Genomic DNA, 20,271 nt, shown 5'->3' on the forward strand with positions numbered 1-20,271 from the left:
AGGGAGAAATGGATGCCACGCAGCAATGGAAAAGTGAATGGTGACCAAAAGCATCGGAAAACAATGGGCTTTGAGGAGGCATTTAAAGTTAGGGGGAGAAGTAGCACAGGTTAACGAGGGTTCCAAAGAGTAGGCCGAAGGAACTGCCACCGGTGGTGGAGCGATTGGAGGCTGCAATGCATAGAAGGCCAGAGTCTGGATGCCCAAGGGACTGGAGCTTGAGGTTGGTAAAAGGTTGCAGAATTACAGAGAGTCACGGCCCTGCAGGGATTTAGAAACAAAGACATGGATTTTGATTTTGGGGGACAGGGAACCAAGTGGGACCGATGTGGGCAGCAGAACTGGAGTTTTCATAGGGTGGAGTGTGGTGTATGTGCCTTTAAGAGCAATTATGGTGTATGTGCCTTTAAGAGCCCCAGGTGTGCGTAATGCCGGTAATTGCCACTTGGGCTATATAAGCCTGTGTATTGTGTATATCCTTTAGAAACCCCCCCCCCCCCCCCCCCCCCCAGACTTGCTTAGTAAATACCTATGAACCAACTCCTGTCTTCAGTGTCTTTATCTACACACGGACACTACAGTGGCGACGAAGTGGAAACGGACTTACCTGCAATTCGGCAGCACCTCAAGGACATCGATTCCTCCAGCGTCCAGAAGACTCAAGGAAGTAAGAGAAACTGTGGTTTCACCAGCTGGCCAAGCTGGTGACAGGTACTGTGCTAATCCTTCCTGGGCATCAGGCTGGAGCTCCAGCGGCGGGCTCTACAGCTGAGACAGGCAGCGAAATCGGAGGCAAGCAATAACGGACTGGGAGGGTGCACTCGAGAGACGGCCGGCGCGGCAAGCAGGTCAGCGTTTAGACCTCCGTCGGGAACGAGTCTCCAACAGTGAATAAACGGAAACCACAGTAAAACAGCGTTGTTATCGGTAGCAGCGGCGGGAAAGCGCGGGAAGCGCCATATCGTTGCTACAGAGAGAAAAAAAAAGCGCGGGAAGCGCCATATCTTTTCTGAAATGCCTAAATCTGGTAATATTGAGGCTTTTGATGGCGAAATAGAAGATTGGACCACATACGTGGAAAGAGTAGAGGTTTATTGCACTGCAAATGGAATAACAGATGAAAAAAAAGCTTCAGTACTTCTGAACTTAATGGGCGCGAAGACATACGGGCTGTTATGAAATTTAATCACTCCAGCCAAACCAAAGGACAAGACTTTTAAAGAAATTGTTGATACCCTGCAGGAGCATTTAAACCCAACACCGCTGCTGATAGTGGAACGATTCAAGTTCTTCAAGAGAAATCAACACAAGAATGAAAGTAACGCTGATTACCTAACCGAATTAAGAAAGCTATCAAAGTACTGCCAATTCGGAGCAGGACTATCGGATTATCTTCGAGACAAATTTGTTTGCGGTCTCTTAAGTGAAGGAACACAAAAAAGACTGCTTTCTGAAAAAGATTTAACATTGGACAAAGCTTTCAGTATGGCTGTATCATACGAAGCAGCAGCAAAAGGAGCTGCAGAGATACAACAAGAGACACAGGACTTCGGCACCCATAAAATGACACAGGAGTTCGGAAGATGTTATCGCTGTGGCAGATCCACCCATAACCAGAGGGACTGCTGGTTCAAGGGCAAAGCATGCAGGCAATGTGGTAAGATTGGACACATTGCACGGGTATGCCAATCTGGACAAAATAAATCCACTGACAGAAAACAAAAAATCAATAAAGAAAAGTACAGGAAGGTACAAATGATGACGGACAATAGCTCCGAAGACCAGAATAGCGATAGCGACTCCGGAAACAAGAGACTAAGCTGTCTCAAATTACATAATGTACTTGCCAAAGAGGATTACCAAACCATTTGGGTTACCCTCACAATAGCAGGGTCCCCAGTTAAAATGGAGCCAGATACAGGATCAGCTCTAACCGTAATAAATCAACGAGATTACGAGAGGCTATTTTCGCATATACCTCTAAAAAACACATCCATTATCTTAAAAACATATACGGGGCAGAAAGTCTACCCCAAAGGAAAAATAAGGGTGCCTGTGGTATACAACGGCAAAGAAATACAAAAGTTGTATTTATACATTCTACAAGATGGTGGTCCACCGTTGTTGGGACGTGAATGGATAAGGAAGATACGTTTAGACTGGCACTCCATTCAGGCACTGACGGTGACCAGTAAGGAAAAAAACAATGATGACATCATACCTGAACGATTAAAAGACATCTTGGCCAACGCCAAAGAAGTGTTTCAAGAGAAACTAGGAACCTTGAAAGGCATCACCGCCTCAATAAAAGTGGAAGATACAGCAATTCCAAAATTTTTTAAGGCAAGACCGGTGCCATACGCAATACGTCTGGCAGTCGAGGCAGAGCTGAAGAATTTGGAAAAGGCAGGCGTATTATCCAAAATAGATTGGAGCGAATGGGCAACACCCATCGTTCCAGTCATGAAAAAAACATTGAAAAATAACTCTGAGGAACAGAAAAAAATTCGCATCTGTGGAGACTTTAAGGTGACTGTAAACCCGGTCCTTCACACGGTACAGTATCCTCTTCCGAGGATAGAAGATATTTTCGCCTCACTATCCGGAGGGAAACGTTTCACAAAAATTGTCTTGGCACAGGCATATCTACAGATGGAGGTTGAGGAGACCTCTAAAAAGTATCTCACAATAAACACACACAAAGGCCTGTACCAGTACAATCGACTGGTTTTTGGAATAGCATCAGCTCCAGCTATCTGGCAAAGAGCTATGGAGCAAGTCCTGCAAGGGATTCCGGGGACTCAATGCTACCTAGACGACATCCTTATAACAGGAGAAAACGACAACGAGCACCTTGCCAATTTGGAGCAGGTGCTCACTAGGCTGAAAGAACGGGGCCTACGAGCAAATCGCCCCAAGTGCGAATTTTTCCAAAATCAGATATCATATTGTGGCCACATAATTAATAAGGAAGGGTTGCATAAGTCACCTGAAAAAATTGAAGCAGTTATAAAAGCCCCAGCACCTGAAAATGTTTCACAATTAAGGTCATTCCTGGGATTAATAAATTACTATCATAAATTTTTACCAAACTTATCAACTATTCTACACCCTCTTAATGATCTTCTACAGACAGGAGTGATTTGGAAATGGAACGAAGACTGTAAACGTGCCTTCCATAAATGTAAAGACTTAATCACATCCGAGAAAATTTTGGCTCATTACAACCCATCACTACCAATCAGACTGGCGTGCGATGCATCCCCTTACGGCATAGGCGCGGTATTGTCCCATAGATTCCCTGATGGCTCGGAACGGCCGATAGCTTTTGCGTCACGCTCATTGAACTCAGCTGAGCGTAACTATGCCCAGATAGACAGGGAAGCACTCAGCCTGGTATGGGGAGTGAAGAAATTCAACCATTACCTACACGGACAAAAATTTATCTTGCTGACTGACCATCAACCCCTCATCTCCATATTCAACCCTAAAAAAGGTGTCCTCATTATGACGGCACACAGACTACAGAGGTGGTCCCTTTTTCTAGGGGCACACCAATACAACATTGAATACAAAGGGTCAAAACAGCTTGGGAATGCTGACGGTTTATCACGCCTACCGTTGCCAACGATAGAAGAAGCACCTACAGTAGACCCAGTAGAGATATTCCACTCTACCATAGTGGAATGTCTACCGGTGACAAATTCTGCCATTGAAAGGGAGACAAGAAATGACCCTACTCTCTCACGGGTCTACGATTTAACAGTGAAGGGATGGCCAGCACATGGCGAACCACTGTTGCCAGCATTCTCGCAAAGAAGAGAACAGCTGTCAGTGTGCCGAGGAACCTTGATGTGTGGATCCAGAGTGGTGATTCCACCCAAACTCCAGGATAAAGTGCTAAAGGAGCTTCACGAGGGGCATCTGGGTGGAGTGAAAATGAAGAACCTAGCTAGGGCGTTTGTATGGTGGCCAGGTATCGATGGAGACATCGAAGACATGACCAAGAGCTGCCTAGGATGCCAGAAGGTCCAAAATGCTCCGCCACAGGCCCCTCTACATCCATGGGAGTGGCCCTCATCTCCCTGGCAAAGGGTGCACATCGACTTTGCTGGTCCATTTTTGGACTCAATGTTCTTAATCGCAGTTGATGCACACTCCAAGTGGCCGGAGGTAATAAAGATGTCCTCCACCACCACGGAAAAAACCATCACAGTATTAAGGACCATATTTGCCAGGAATGGGCTGCCGGAGCAGATATGTTCTGATAATGGACCGCAATTTGTGTCCGAAGAATTCAGAAAGTTCTTAAAGAACAATGGGGTAAAGCACTACACGTCCGCCCCATACCATCCCGCCACCAATGGATTGGCTGAAAGGTTTGTCCAGACCTTCAAGAAGGCCATCAAGGCCATGGGTAATGAAGACATAAAACTTCAGCACAAGGTGGATAACTTCTTATTTGCATATAGGAATGCAACGCATATGGTTACTAACCAAACTCCCGCCATGATGTTCTACAATAGAAACCTAAGATGCCGGCTGGATTTGGTCAAGCCCAACATCCGAAGGGACGTGGAGAACCGGCAGTTTCAGGGCATGAATGAAAGGCCAACTAGGGCCTTCCAGATAGGCCAACCGGTTTTGGCCCGGGACTACCGTACCGAGAAATGGCAGCCTGGAACTATCTGCACACGATTAGGACCACTGATGTATACCGTGGACATCGGAGACAGCATAATAAGGCGCCATGCTGACCAAATCATCAAGTCATCCGAAAAGGGACAACCTACACCACCACTCTATACATCTAACGATGAAGTAGAGATACCCATATCTACCTCCGATCCGGTGATACTGGAGCCCGATGAACCCGACACTGGCCTTCAAGCCAAATCAGCCTTGCCAGAAGAACCTACTACACCACCAGAAACTACTACACCCCCGAGGCGTTATCCGGACCGAGTCAGGAAGCCTCCTGAGAGACTAACTTATAATTAATTAATACAGCAATGTATATTATTTTGCATATAACATGTAATTAATAATTACTTAAAATATGATGTACTAGTTAGCTAGAAGGGGAGGAATTGTGGTGTATGTGCCTTTAAGAGCCCCAGGTGTGCGTAATGCCGGTAATTGCCACTTGGGCTATATAAGCCTGTGTATTGTATATATCCTTTAGAAACCCCCCCCCCCAGACTTGCTTAGTAAATACCTATGAACCAACTCCTGTCTTCAGTGTCTTTATCTACACACGGACACTACATGGAGTTTGGCAGGGCACTGGAGAAAGGAAAAGTATGGATAAAGGTCTCAGTAAAGGTGGGAGTGAGGTAAGGGCAGAGGCAGGCAATATTGCAGAGGAGTTGTAGGCCTCTTGGTGTATGATATTTACTCAATCACTATCAATTTCAATAGAAGAGTCTGTGGGCAAAATACATTTTTCCTGCCTACTTTTACTCCTATTGCTAGTCGATGGGAGAATTTACAGAGATTCTGTTATAACACCTAACCATATACCAAGGTGTCAGCTTGGCTCACCTTGTAGCACTCTTGCTTCAAAAGGTTGTGGGTTGAAGGCCCACTTCAGAGTCTGGAGCACATAATCCAGGCTGACACTTCAGTGCAGTACTGAGGGAATGCAGCACTGTCGGACAGGCCGTTTTTCAGATGAGACGTTAAACCAAGGCCACATCTGCCATGGCACTATTTGATGAAGAGCAGGGGACTTCTCCTGATGTCTTGGCCAATATTTGTCCCTCAACCAACAGATTATCTCATTGCTAAGTGTGGGACTGTGCTGTGAACTGTGCCGCATTTTCCTACATTCCAACAGTCACTACACGGTAAAAGTATTTCCTGGCTGTAAAGCACTTTGAGACGTCCTGTAGTTGTGAAAGGGGCTATATAAATGCAAGTTCCTTCTTTTTTTAACTAACTAAAAAAACAATGGTTACATGGGAATGAGTTACAGGGTTAAACCATTAAAGGCCACTAAATTTGGCTATGTAGCCCCCTGGTTTTTCGGGCCCAAAATGGCATCCGCGGCGCAGGTGCAGGCCGCACCAGGTGCCATTTTGGGTAGGTTGTCAGCACGAACGCTGGGAGCATGTGCCGGAAGTATGCAGAGTACGCAGATCGTGAGGTCAGCTGATTTGGCACCAGCACTGCCATTTTCGAGCCCAACACTGGAGCGAATGCCCTCTCTTAAACACGCACAGCTGAACATGCGGCCAGCTGCAGGAAGGACCCCCGGCCAGTGCTATTTAAAGGGATCATCACCTGCTTTCAGGTTAGTTGCTGATTGATTTCTACTGGCTCTTGGTGAGTTTGTACATGTTTAGTGGTCTGTTATCCTATTTGAAGTTGATGAAGTGTCCAGGGAGTAGTGTGGCAGCTTACTTCAAGGCTTCTACTCAGACTAGTTGCACCCAGACATGGGTGCAGTAGTTTGCATCCCCCTTGGCCTGCAGCATGACAGGGAGAATGAGCAGAGGCAACACAGAGGAGGACCAGCTGCTCGAAGAGCTGAGGAGGAGGAGGTGGAGGTGGAGGAGGAGTAGGAAGGGAGGAGGCCCCTTTCTGGCCGGGCTATCCGTGATCGACTCGACCGACTGCAGTACCAGTGAACGCAACCCCAATTCCCCTTTCACCAGCAGTCCTATACCTTACCATCTCTCTGTTACTGACCATCACACCGTCCTCTTGACCACAATGCTACAATAAAAGCCACCACAAAAAAAGTTCCAAACCAGATTTATAAATCAAACCATCCAATATTATATACCAAAATCAACTAATCACCCTTGTGCATTCCCTTAGTGCCTGTCTTCCGTGTACCTTTGCCTGTACTAGTGCTCCTACGCAGTGCTACCCCAGTGGCTGCAGCATGGCTGGTGGAAGGCTGCTGACTTTCAGTGGGGGAGACAGCAGATGGCCTTGGAGGACAACCTCGAGCAGCTCTGGGCCTAGAAGGCCCGGATTTGGACTGCAACTGCTCGGCATAGCTGGCAGCAGGCCAGGCTTGCTGGCTGACAGGCCGCCATCTACAAGACACAAGTCAGGAGTGTGATGGAATACTCTCCACTTGCCTGGATGAGTGCAGCTCCAACAACACCCAAGAAGCTCGACACCATCCAGGACAAAGCAGCCCGCTTGATTGGCACCCCATCCACCACCTTAAACATTCACTCCCTCCACCACCGGCGTACCATGGCTGCAGTGTGTACCATCTACAAGATGCACTGCAGCAACTCACCAAGTCTTCTTCGGCAGCACCTCCCAAACCCATGACCTCTTCCACCTAGAAGGACAAGGGCAGCAGGCTGATAGGAACAACACCACCTCCATGTTCCCCTTCAAGTTACGCACCATCCTGACTTGGAAATATATAGCTGTTCCTTCATCGTCGCTGGTTCAAAATAATGGAACTCCCTCCCTAACAGCACTGTGGGAGTACCTTCACCACACTGACTGCAGCAGTTCAAGAAGGCAGCTCACCACCACCTTCTCAAGAGCAATTAGGAATGGGCAATAAATGCTGGCCTTGCCAGCAATGCCCACATTCCAGGAACAAATAAAAAAAAAACAAGGGCACTGGTGGAGTGGCAATGGTGGGAGGACGAATGCTGTAATCCTGAGAGAGGACAGCAGGTTCATGCTCCATGGAGCCACTGCCACTCCCCAGGTCAGAGCCTCAGCAATCCTAGTAATCTGTTGGAGGACAGATTGCTGGACTGCTGTGACACCCTGCAAGCCCCTTTGAGCCCTGCTCTCCACAGTCTGAGCTCGCATGCCAGCAAGCTGAGCTTGCAGGACTTTAGTCTGATCTTGCCTGGCAACAAGCTGAGCTTGCATGACTTCAGTCTGAGCTTCCACTGCAGCACTCAGATGTTGGGTGGCTTCTGCTTTGGCTGCAATGGAAGCTGAGACATCGGCCATCGGACACTGCATCATCGGTGGGACCACAAGTGCGCTAATGGAGTTGCCCGCCACTTCCACGCTGGAAGAATGAGTTCCAAGCTCTGCTCAAACCCCTGTGCAAGGTTGGTGTTGGTCTCCTCCATGCACCTTGACATTGCACTCAGGCTTTCTGGCAGGCCTGCCAATGCACTAAGCATTTTATTGTGCATACCCATCAGCGTTCTTCTGTAGGCCACCACGTCGAAGTCCTCATCTGAGTCCTCTGCAGCAGAATTCGTGCAGGACCTTGCCTTCCAGCAAGCTGGCACCTGTGCGACCATTTCCCCCTGCCCTGGCTGCAGGCCACTCGTGCCCGGTGACTCACCACGTGCAGATCCCGCCTCTATGCTACCGTCTAAATTACGTGCAGTGTCCGTATCTGAGCTGGGGGCTGCGAGCTGAGTCTTCAGCATCACTGCCTTCTTCCTCTTGCAGTTCCTGCTCCTCCACCACTGCCTGGCCAGGTTGCAGTTCTTGGCTATGTGAAAGGAGAAGGGCACAAAGTTGTGGTGAGGGGAGGAGGGTAAGCAAGAAAGGCATGCTTACACCATCTGCAGCTTATAAATCAGAGGAGATTGTGGGATGAGGGGGAAGTAGGATGTGAGAAGGAGGATTAGGTATCAAGATACCGGCATCTGGCATTGTTTCGCCCGTGCTGCTGGCCACGGGCTCAGCGATGGCCGCTCCAATAATCTCCAGCATCATCTCTCCGTGGGGGTAAAGTCATGCAGGCACATCTGTCTCCCTGCGGCTAGCCCCTGCTGCCTCTGGTTATGAGCCACCTTCTCCTGCAAGAGAGAGGGAAGTGTGTCAGTGAGTGTGGTGCAAAGTGTTTGGGTGATGTACCTCTCATGGTTGAATAGCTGGCAGTGTGTGCAAGCTGCGAGATGTGGGTGTGAGGCTTGCAGCAGTGCTAATTGTGTGAGGGTGAGGTAACGCTATGAATGCGAGGTATAAGTCATGATTGATAGAAATTGTTGGTAGGTGAGTGAAGGGGGGTGGTGAATTGATCAGTATCTTAGCCTAGTGGTACAGTTGTAAGGATATGGCATTTGAGGATGAATTCACTGAACTTGACCACTCGTTGTGTGTCATTAAATTTCTTGCAACACTGCATCCAGGTCCTCGGGTCTACACTGGTATCATTGACTGCCATTGACTCTCATTGCCTTCTCACTTCTCAGAGTTTATCTGGAGGGCCTCCTGGACCCTGTGGATGCAGGACCTCTCTCCTTCTGTCCACCTCCTGCACCAAGGACTCCAGTGCTGCGTCAGAGATTCTGCCCTGTTGCATCATTACTCTGTGTTGTTCCTGCTCAGACTCTGTTCCCCAGCCAGTTGAATCACCTGCTGCAGCCAGATGGCACCTCTCCTTTAAGAGGTGCAGGCTGCTTTTAAGTAGTGCAGGCTAGCTTTAAGTAGTAAATAACAACAGAAAACGCTGGGAAAACTCAGCAGGCCAGGCAGCATCTGTGGAGAGAAAAACAGAGTTAACCTTTCAGGTCGATGACCCTTCGTCAGAACTGGAAAAAAGCAGGAAATGGAAAGCAAGTTTAGGGGCTGGGAAAAGTGGGAGGGAATGAAAGAACAAAAGGGGAGGTCAGTGACAGGATAGAAAGCAGGAGAGATTAAGAGACATTAAGAGATATTCAAGGCAAGAGGAGGTGGTAATGGAACAGGTTAAGGAACAAAGGATGGCTCTAGATGAAGTGTGAATTGTGCTGGCAGAATGAAGGACAGCTGCCATGTGGGAGGGAAGAAAAAAAGGGGGCCAAATAAAAAGTGTGGATAAAAAAAAGAAAATATATATATGTGATAAGGGCCGAGTTTATGATCTGAAATTGTTGAACTCTATGTTGAGTCCAGAGGGCTGTAGAGTGCCTAATCGAAAGATGAGGTGCTGTTCCTCGAGTTTATGCTGAGCTTCTGTGGAACAATGCAAGAGGCTGAGGACAGTGAGGTCCGAGTGGGAATGGAGCGGTGAATTAAAGTGACAGGCCACCGGGAGCTCGGGGTCCCCCTTACGGACTGAACGGAGGTGTTCCGCAAAGCGGTCACCCAATCTGCATTTGGTCTCCCCAATGTAGAGGAGACCACATCGTGAGCAGCGAATACAGTATACTAAATTGCAAGAAGTACAAGTAAATCGCTGTTTCACCTGGAAGGGGTGTTTGGAGCCCTGAACAGTGGGCAGGGGGGTGGTATAAGGGCATGTGTTGCATCTCCTGCGCTTGCATGGGAAGGTGCCAGGTGAAGGGGAAGGGGTGCTGGGGGTGATAGAGAAGTGGACTAGGGTGTTGCGGAGGGAGCGGTCCCTACGGAATGCTGAAAGGGGAGGTGAGGGGAAGATCTGTTTGGTGGTGGGATCACGTTGGAGGTGGCGGAAATGGCGGAGGATGATCCGTTGAATGTGGAGGCTGGTGGGGTGAAAGGTGAGGACAAGGGGAACTCTATTGTGGTTCCGGGAGGGAGGGGCAGGGGTGAGGGCAGAAGTGCGGGAGATAGAACGGACACGGTCGAGGGCCGTGTCAACCACAGTGGAGAGGAATCCTCGGTTGAGGAAAAGGGAAGACATGTCGGAAGCACTGGTATGGAAGGTGGCATCGTCAGAGCAGATGCGGCGGAGACGGAGAAACTGGGAGATTGGAATAGTCCTTACAGGAGGCGGGGTGGGAGGAAGTGTAGTCCAGGTAGCTGTGGGAGTCAGTGGGCTTGTAGTGAATGTTTGTCAATAACCTATCCCCAGAGATGGAGACGGAGAAGCCGAGGAAGGGAAGGGAAGATTCAGAGATGGACCATGTGAACGTGAGGGAAGGGTGGAAATTGGAAGCAAAGTGAATGAAATTTTCTAGTTCAGGGCGAGAGCAGGAGACGGCACCGATACAGTCATCAATGTACCGGAATAAGAGGTGAGGGTAGGGACCCGAGTAGGACTGGAACAAAGAGTGTTCCACATATCCCACGAAAAGACAGGCATAGCTGGGACCCATGCGGGTACCCATAGCAACACCTTAGATTTGGAGGAAATGAGTGGAGTCAAAGGAGAAGTTGTTCAATGTGAGAACAAGTTCAGCCAGGCGGAGGAGGGTGGCGGTGGATGGGGACTGGTTGGGCCTCTGTTCAAGGAAGAAGCGGAGCGCCCTCAAGCCATCCTGGTGGGGGATGGAGGTGTAGAGGGATTGTACGTCCATAGTGAAAAGGAGGCGGTTGGGGCCAGGAAACTGGAGACTGTTAAAGTGGCGGAGGGCGTCGGAAGAGTCGCGGATGTAGGTGGGAAGAGACTGGACAAGGGGAGAAAAAATAGAGTCGAGATAGGAAGAGATAAGTTCCGTGGGGCAAGAACAGGCTAAAACGATGGGTCTACCAGGGCAGTCCTGTTTGTGGATCTTGGGAAGGAGGTAGAAGCGGGCTGTGCGGGGTTGGGGAACTATGAGGTTGGCGGCCGTAGGGAGAAGATCTCCAGAGGAGATGAGGTCAGTGACAGTCTTGGAAATGGTGGCTTGATGTTCGGTAGTGGGGTTATGGTCCAGGTGGAGGTAGGAGGAGGTGTCGGCGAGTTGGCGTTCAGCTTCCGCTAGGTAGAGGTCGGTTCGCCAAACAACAACAACACCACCCTTGTCAGCAGGTTTAATGACAATGTTGGAGTTGCATCTGAGAGAATGGAGTGCTGCAAGTTCAGAGGGAGGTAGGTTGGTGTGAGTGAGGGGAGCAGAGAAATGGAGACGGCCGATGTCACGGTGGCAGTTTGCAATGAAAAGATCAAGAGAGGGTAAGATGCCAGAGGGAGGGGTCCAGGTAGAACGAGAATTCTGAAAGCGGGAGAAAGGGTCAGCCGTGCGGGGGGAAGACTCCTGGCCAAAGAAGTGGGCACGGAGGCGAAGGCAGCGGAAAAAGAGCTCAGCATCGTGCCGAGCTCGAAATTCATTGAGGTGGGGGCGTAAGGGGATGAAGCTCAGGCCTTTGCTGAGGACTGATCGTTCGGGGTCAGAGAGGGGAAGGTCAGAAGGGATAGTGAAAACGCGGCAGGGGGTGAGATTGGGAGAAGGGGGGGGCAGAGAAAAGTGAAGGGGAAGAAGATTCCGGAGGGGCGGTGGTGTTCAGGAGTTGATGAAGCTCGTGATGCTTGACATCAGAAAGGAAGAAAAAAAGTTTTTTGTTGAAGCGTCGGATGAGAATTTAAGTAGTGCTAGCCTCGCACAAACTTGGGCTCCCTGCTTGCAGCCACTCAGCAGCGTGTTCAGCGCTGGGCTGAATGGCAGAATCATTGGACCAGAAATTCGGGTCCCCACCCGTGAGTACACGCTGTGTACTCACGCGTAGGGCCAACGAAAGTGCCGGTTTCGTGCATGCACTGCGCATGCGATGGAAACCGGAACTTCCGTTTCCTTGAAGGAAGGGGTTCACAGGTCGAACGCGTGCACCAGAGAGGCAGCGCGTACACCTGGAACTTCCATTTTTTTTTTTTTTTAAACAGGTTTCTCCGGGAGGGTAAGTCTCCAGCAGCTGCGCGTTTAAAAAGCAGGCGCAAGGCCTGTTTTTAACAAGGTAAGTGGTGAATTAAGTAAAATTAAAACATTTTTTCCACAGGTTTATTATTTTTAAATACTTTAAAGAAAAGTAAGTTTATTTTTAGCCCTGTTAAAAACTAATTAATTTTTTCAAAAATTTAAATTATTGTTTAAAATAGTTATTATTTTATATAATTTATAGTTATTTTTAAAATGTGATGTTTTTTAAAAAATTCATTTGAAGTTTTAGTTAGGTTTTGGGGCCGATCTCTATTCATAGATTTGACAGGTCTTCCTGTCAAATTTATGAAAGGAAATTCCCTGCTATGATTGACTCTCCATGGCCCACGTGATCCCAGGGACGCTTCGAGCTAACTGCGCCCCTGGGATACGCAAGCTCTGCGCGCCGGCAGTTGGAGGAGGCCCAGGATCGGAATCCCACGCGGGCCCACAGCACAACGGCAGGCGCGCTATGTAAGTGCAGGTCGGGGGCTTGCACCTGCGGGAAGCCTCCGACCCGAATTTCTGGGCCATTATAATTAGCAGGCAGCACGAAGTTTGCGACCTGCCTGGATTATTTTGAACGGGCGTGGGTTGATCGCGCATTTTCAGGAGCATTTTAATTTTTAGCACAAAAGATTTTATTCACAAATGCCGTGACAGTGAAGCTTTAAAAAGATTATATTAACTAATTTTATAGCACTTTATATATAACTTAGTGTGTACTAGGTTTTTAAAAAATGAATACATTAATATTTTATTAAAAATAAATCACTTCTTTATTGCTATGTGCTTGGCACAATAAGCCAGGCTTTGAGGTTGAAATGGTACGACGTAGGTGCAAAGGTCATAAGCCCGAGTGGCATAAATGTACATTGCATACAATGAAACACCTTTGAATTACAGTTGCCTCCACAGGAGCTTGCCATTTTTGATATTATTCAGTGTATTTTATAGAAAAATAATTAATAAAGGTCTGTATGCAATGTGTACCATACACCATAATCCCACAAAGCCTACCAGAGCACCAAGACAGCTAAATCCACTTCATCAGTAGGAAATGAATTGGAATCAATGGTAAGCCACTTTGTTTATTTTTTAATGATTCATGAACTGGAAATACTTAAGATATACAGGAAGCAAAAAAAACAGAAATAATGTTAACTTACTTTAGTGCCCTGTACTGTATAACAGATAGTAAATCTGCAAGATCTAAACAATGTGGCCTATTTTATAGCTCATTACAATAGTCCTCCATTGTCCATCATAAAGCATAACAATTATTTCCATGTATGTCCAAATAAAGCACCATCCCTTTTCCTCTCAGCCTTATATCAGGACCACTAAATACAACAGCATTTCTCACCAAGTATCTTAATCTGCCTCGTAGCAAAAGAACCGGCAGCGTGCACTACATTATCAGAGATCGCACATTTTATGGGCCGTAACGGTGTATGTTGTCGATCTGTTAGAGTGATGTTCTCCAGTGCTTACCCTCTGCCACACTGCATGGGGGGACTGCTGCTGCCATTTCTCCACTTCTTTATTTGCAGAGCAGCTTCAAGAGCGCGCACCAGCTGTTGCGTCTAAAATCCCAACCCCAGCTATTATGCACGTCCAGTGCATCAAGCTGGGAATGTCCCACTATAATGTGAGTGAGCTGACCTTGGCAAAGCCAGCTCATTTCATTGCTGCTACACACAGCACCCCAGGAGCAGCTGTCCCACCATCAGCCTTACACACTATTTATAATGGAAATATAACGTGGAGAAATGTGAAGTTATCCACTTTGGTAGGAAAAATAGAAAAGCAGGGTATTTTTAAATGGTGATAGATTGGGAAATGTTGGTGTTCAGAGGGACCTGGGTGTCCTTGTACACGAATTACTGAAAGTTAACATGCAGGTATAGCAAGCAATTAGGAAAGCAAATGGTATGTTGCCCTTTATTACAAGAGGATTTGAGTATAAGAGTAAAGACGTCTTACTGCAATTATATAGGGTCCTGGTGAGACCACACCTGGAGTATTGTGTACAGTTTTGGTCTCCTTACCTAAGGAAGGATATACTTGCCATAGAGGGAGTGCAACGAAGGTTCACCAGACTGATTCCTGGGATGGGGGGATTGTCCTATGAGGAGAGATTGAGTAGACTAGGCCTATATTCTCTGGAGTTTAGAAGAATGAGAGGTGATCTCATTGAAAGATACAAAATTCTTACAGGGTTTGACAGGGTAGATGCAGGGAGGATGTTTCCCCTGGCTGGGGAGTCTAGAACCAGGGGTTACAGTCTCAGAATAAGGGGTCGGCCATTTAGGACTGAGATGAGGAGAAATTTCTTCACTCAGAGGGTGGTGAATCTTTGGAATTCTCTACCCCAGAGGGCTGTGGAGGCTCAGTCGTTGAGTATATTCAAGACAGAGATCGATAGATTTTTGGATATTAAGGGAATCAAGGAATATGGGGATAGTGCAAGAAAGTGGAGTTGAAGTAGAAGATCAGCCATGATCTTATTGAACGGCGGAGCAGGCTCGAGGGGTCGAATGGCCGACTCCTGCTCCTATTTCTTGCGTTCATATGTTCTTATTATTGAATTCACAATGGGTAGAGGAACTCAATTCAAATGCTAATAATTTAAGAACTACTAGCTAAACATTGGGTTAACTGAGTTTGTAAATTTGGCCTTGAAATTCCATAGGGTTTGCACCACTTTCCTGCAGTAACTCTGGTGGGAGACTGACAGAACCTCCAGGAAAGTGGCAGAGAGTCAGTTATGTTGAGGTTTTGCCATTTCCCTTAATGCCATCCACCTCTTCCATCGAGTCTACAGTACAGAAACAGGCCATTCGGCCCAATTGGTCTATGCCGGCATTTACGCTCTGCATGAGCCTCCTCCCACCCCTCTTCAAGTAACCCTATCAGCATATCCTTCTATTCCTTTCTCCCTGATGTGCTTATCTAGCTTCCCCTTAAATGCATCTCTGCTATTCGCCTCAATTACTCCCTGTGGTAACGCGTTCCACATTCTCATCACCCTTTGGGTAAAGAAGTTTCTTCTGAATTCCCTATTGGATTTATTAGTGACGATCTTATATTTATGACCTTTAGTTTTGGACTCCCCCACAAGATAAATGGCTTCCAGGAAGTGGAGCCAGGGGTAGAGACTCCCACAGCCAGGACTTGCAATTCCTGAGCCTAAGTCAGCACCCAGTGTGGTTGTAGTGGTCAGCATGCCAAGTGTATTGGCCTCCACAAGGGCGTAAGTGGGCCCCGCCAGTGGGATCCAGGCCAGGAAAGCAGCTTGGACCCCTAAAGAAAGTAAGTTTTAAAAAGAACTGTGCAGGTTGCCTCCCCTTGCCCAAAGGGCTGATAGGATCATGGCCAAGTTGGGAAAGTCTCATCACGGCTGGGCATGTACCAATGCCGCTGGCAGGCATGGGCAGGCGGACGCTGGAGATGCCCCTGCCTGACCCGTGAAAATGAGGTGCCCACCCGCTGACCCCACAAAATCAGGCAGGATCCGCACTGGAAGGCCGCAGTCTGAGGAATGTCATGGCTGTTGTTTCTTAGCATTCATTATCTAGTATTAAAATAATATAACTTAAAAATATTTCCATTTTCTTTCCAAGAACAAGTTCTGGAGCTTGAATAAAAATTGTAAAAAATGTAATAATACAATGAGAGAAGACAATTCTTCAAATGTATGACTGGGATATAATACTACATGGTAATTAATAGGAAATGGTTTGGCTCAACGCCGCCACTCTCTAGCAGGTGGCTCCAATTACACTGAATTACCACCATGCCATGTTTAGTCTGCTAGGTGTGACTATAATTGTTGGTAATAAATTAGAATCAACAGAGCTGTCAACCTACTCGTGTTAGACATTGTTTGCAGGTACAGTAAATATATATAAAAATATACTTTGCACACTTCAGGACTTAAATTTCAGAAGTGTTAAACCATAACATGGTTTATGATTAATTGCATCACATAATGGTGCTGTAAAGTTTACGATATTTTAAAGCAAGACAATTAAATAAAATGCAGATTCTTTTCACAATTCCGGTTAAAAATTAATTTGTCATGTCAAGATTGAGGCTTACATTAAAAAGCAAAGGTGATAGGAGGATAATTTACTGCGACAGCAGGAATGCAGAGTTTATTGCACGTTTGTCAAAGTCCAGTAACCCATGAGCCCCAAAGGACTCCTGAGTTACTGGGCGCCTCTGCTCATGAAATAATGTCTGTATTCTGGCTGTCTTACTGAATTATTTTCTATATAAAATACATACTACCATTTAGAAAATTCTAATAAAAACAAACATCGTTGCATTGTACATTGACAGAGTGTTCTTAAGACACACCCTCATTCAACAGGTTCCTGATCTCAATTGCACTATCATGTTGAGCCACCAAATGGAGGCTTAGTAGGTCTCCAAAAGGAGGGGTGGAAAAGCAGAGGGTGAGTCATCTTGGTTTGTGCTTGTACATTTCTAATGATTGCCTGAAGGGTGGCCTGAAGCAGATTACATTCCAGTTTCCCTCTTTTCCTGCCCCCACCCACTTGGCCTAGTGTTTGTGGCACTGGACTGGTCAGCCAGCAGTTGTGAGTTCAAATTATACTATGACAAGTTATTAAAATTGATATCACTGGGCTGTGACTTTTGAATGTCAATTAGGTCCACGCCTGCCTTTTGCTGGCCTGCTTCGTGCTTGTTACATTTTAAACGGATGGGAATGAGGTCTTGATATTTTAATCCTCCGCCGATCCTCTCCCGCCCATCGGGGGTTGGGGGTTAAAATTGAGGCCTTTGCTTTTTCTCTGCTATATTTAAAGCAATCAAAGCAGATGAGAGGGAGAGAAAAACTCGCCGAGAAAATGGTGACCATGGCAAGCAAGAGAGTTAGAGCTTAAAACTGACATGCTAATTAAGAAGACTTTCCAATGAACCTTTGTACAACTTTTACTCTCAAACCCATTTTGGCACTTGTCGATAGCTAATGTGAGGGTGGGGGCATGGCTGTAAGGCTGCAAAGAAACATACGGGTTGGGTTGGGGTTGGCATTGGGGGGTGAGTCAGTTGGGAGATGGAGAAGAGGCTCAACTGTGAACTACTCTTGGGAGGCCTGCATTGCAGGGTAAGTATGGCTCTAGGCATTTAAGTAAGGTAACAGGCATGAGGGCCTTGTTACACCAGGTGTGACCAGATCATGATACAGGAGGTAAGTATGACAAAGTGGATGCAGATACAATTACTAGTATCTACATTGCCACAGCAACTGCACTTCAAAAGTACTTAATTGATTGTACACTGCTTTAGGATATTCTGAGGTCATGAAAGGTACGATATAAATGTACTTTTTAGTAGACCTCGTGTGCTGTTACAAATTATGAGTCGAGGATTTACTGTTTTCTAATGATAGGGGTGTTTATGCCGTGTATGGATTGGATCAGTGCCACTAATTTACAGTGACTGAATAAGTCAAATTCTATTTTTATTAAGTGATATTGGCCCAGAAATTGGTGTCGGGGGCTTCCCGCGGGTGCAAGCCCCCGACCTACACTTACATAGCGCGCCGACAGTTGAAGCCTGGCCCTGTGTGGATTTCCTGTCAGTGGCCCGGTTCAGCTCCCAGCGCGCTGTGCTTGCGTGATCCAGCGGCGTAGTTAGTTCGATGAGCCAGCTGGGATCACATGAGCACTGGGCAACCAATCAGAGGTTGCAAAAGTTAATTCATGAGTTTGATAGTAAGAACTGTCAAACTCGTGAAAACTCCGGGCGCCCAAAACAGTACTTAAACTTCAAATAAAAGTTAAAAAAACATCCCACTAATTAAATGAACTATTAATAACTGTAAAAAACTAATTTAAACAATTATTCAAATTTTTGAAAAAATAATTTTTTAACAAATCGGGTCTAAAAATACACTTACTTTACTGTAAAGTCTTTAAAAATAATAAACCTGTGCAAAAAAAATTCTAACTTTAATTGATAGACCACTTACCTTTCAAAACGAAGTACTTACGTCTGCTTTTTTCTCACGTAAAAACTGGAGGCCTTATTGCACGGGCAACCCTGTAAAAAAAAAAAGGAATTTCAGTGCGCACGCGCAGACTCCTGTGCGCACGCGTTCCACCTCTGAACCCCTTGGTTCAGAGGAAAGGAAATGCCGGTTTTCCGCGCATGCGCTGTGCATGCTGAAAACCGTCAATTCCATCGGGCCCACGCATGAGTACACAGTGCTTACTCATGCGTTGGGACCCGAATTACTGGGCCATTGTGGGATTTATCCATTCTCCCAGTTTCTCCGCCTCCGCTGTATCTGCTCCGACGACGCCACCTTCCACACCAGTGCTTCAGACATGTCTTCCTTTTTCCGCAACCGAGGATTCCCCTCTACTGTGGTTGACACTGCCCTCGACCGTGTCAGTTCTATCTCCCGCACTTCTGCCCTCACCCCTGCCCCTCCCTCAACCACGATAGGGTTCCCCTTGTCCTCACCTTTCACCCCACCAGCCTCCACATTCAACGGATCATCCTCCGGCATTTCCGCTACCTCCAAAGTGATCCCACCACCAAACGTATCTTCCCCTCCCCTCCCCTTTCAGCATTCCGCAGGGACCGCTCCCTCCGAGACACCCTAGTCCACTCCTCTATCACCTCAAACAGCCCTTCCTCTTTGCCTGGCACCTTCCCGTGCAAGCGGAGGAGATGTAACACCTGCCCCTATACCTCCCCCCTTCCCACTGTCCAGGGCCCCAAACACCCCTTCCAGGTGAAACAGCGATTTACTTGTACTTCTCGCAATCTAGTATACTGTATTCGTTGCTCACGATGCGGTCTCCTCTACATTGGGGAGACCAAACGCAGATTGGGTGACCGCTTTGCGGAACACCTCCGTTCAGTCCGTAAGGGTGACCCCGAGCTTCCGGTCGCCTGTCATTTTAATTCACCGCTCCATTCCCACTCGGACCTCACCGTCCTTGGCCTCTTGTATTGTTCCACGGAAGCTCAACGTAAACTCGAGGAACAGCACCTCATCTTCCGATTAGGCAGTCTGCAGCCTTCCGGACTCAATATCGAGTTCAACAATTTCAGATCATAAGCTCGGCCCCCATTTCATTTTCTCTTGTAATTGTTCCACTCCTTTTCCCCCCCCCCCCACTTTCCTTTTGTTTCTCTCTCACACCTGGCAGCTATCTTTTGCCCTGCCAGTACACTTTACACCTAATCCCAGCCTATTACCATCTCGTCTAGCTTCTAATCTCTTTTACTTCTTTTGTTTCTTTTATTCTTTTGTCCGATCGCAGCCCTGCCTCCGATCTAGTTTCTTTTCTTTCCAGTTTTGAAGAAGGGTCCAACCCGAAACGTCAACGCAAATTTCTCTCCACGGATGTTGCCTGACCTGCTGAGTTTTTCCAGCATTTTCTGTTGTTATGTGGGATTTATCTAGTATTCTGGGTGTGGAAGTCTACAATTCTGTCCATTGTTATGTGAATAAAACTGTAAGTGAATGGCCTTTGTTTTTTTATGTACATTCCTTTACCTATGCATTTTTGTCCTAGCCAACATTTCTCTCTCAACCAATATCATTAAAACAGATTAACTGGTCATCTTACTTACGGTTGGTGGAATCTTCCTGTGCCAACATTGCCAACTGCATTTGCTCAAAAAAACAATTGTCTACACTTCAAAGCTGATTTATTTGGCTTTGAAACAGATGTCCTGAGGACATGAAAGGTGCTATATAATACAACGTATTTATTTATTCAGTTTTAAAAGCTAAGAGCTCGCA

This window comes from Somniosus microcephalus, chromosome 5 (assembly GCF_052327205.1).
Source record: "Somniosus microcephalus isolate GS21.2 chromosome 5, FLI_Smic_1.0, whole genome shotgun sequence".
Classification (NCBI taxonomy): Eukaryota; Metazoa; Chordata; class Chondrichthyes; order Squaliformes; family Somniosidae; genus Somniosus; species Somniosus microcephalus.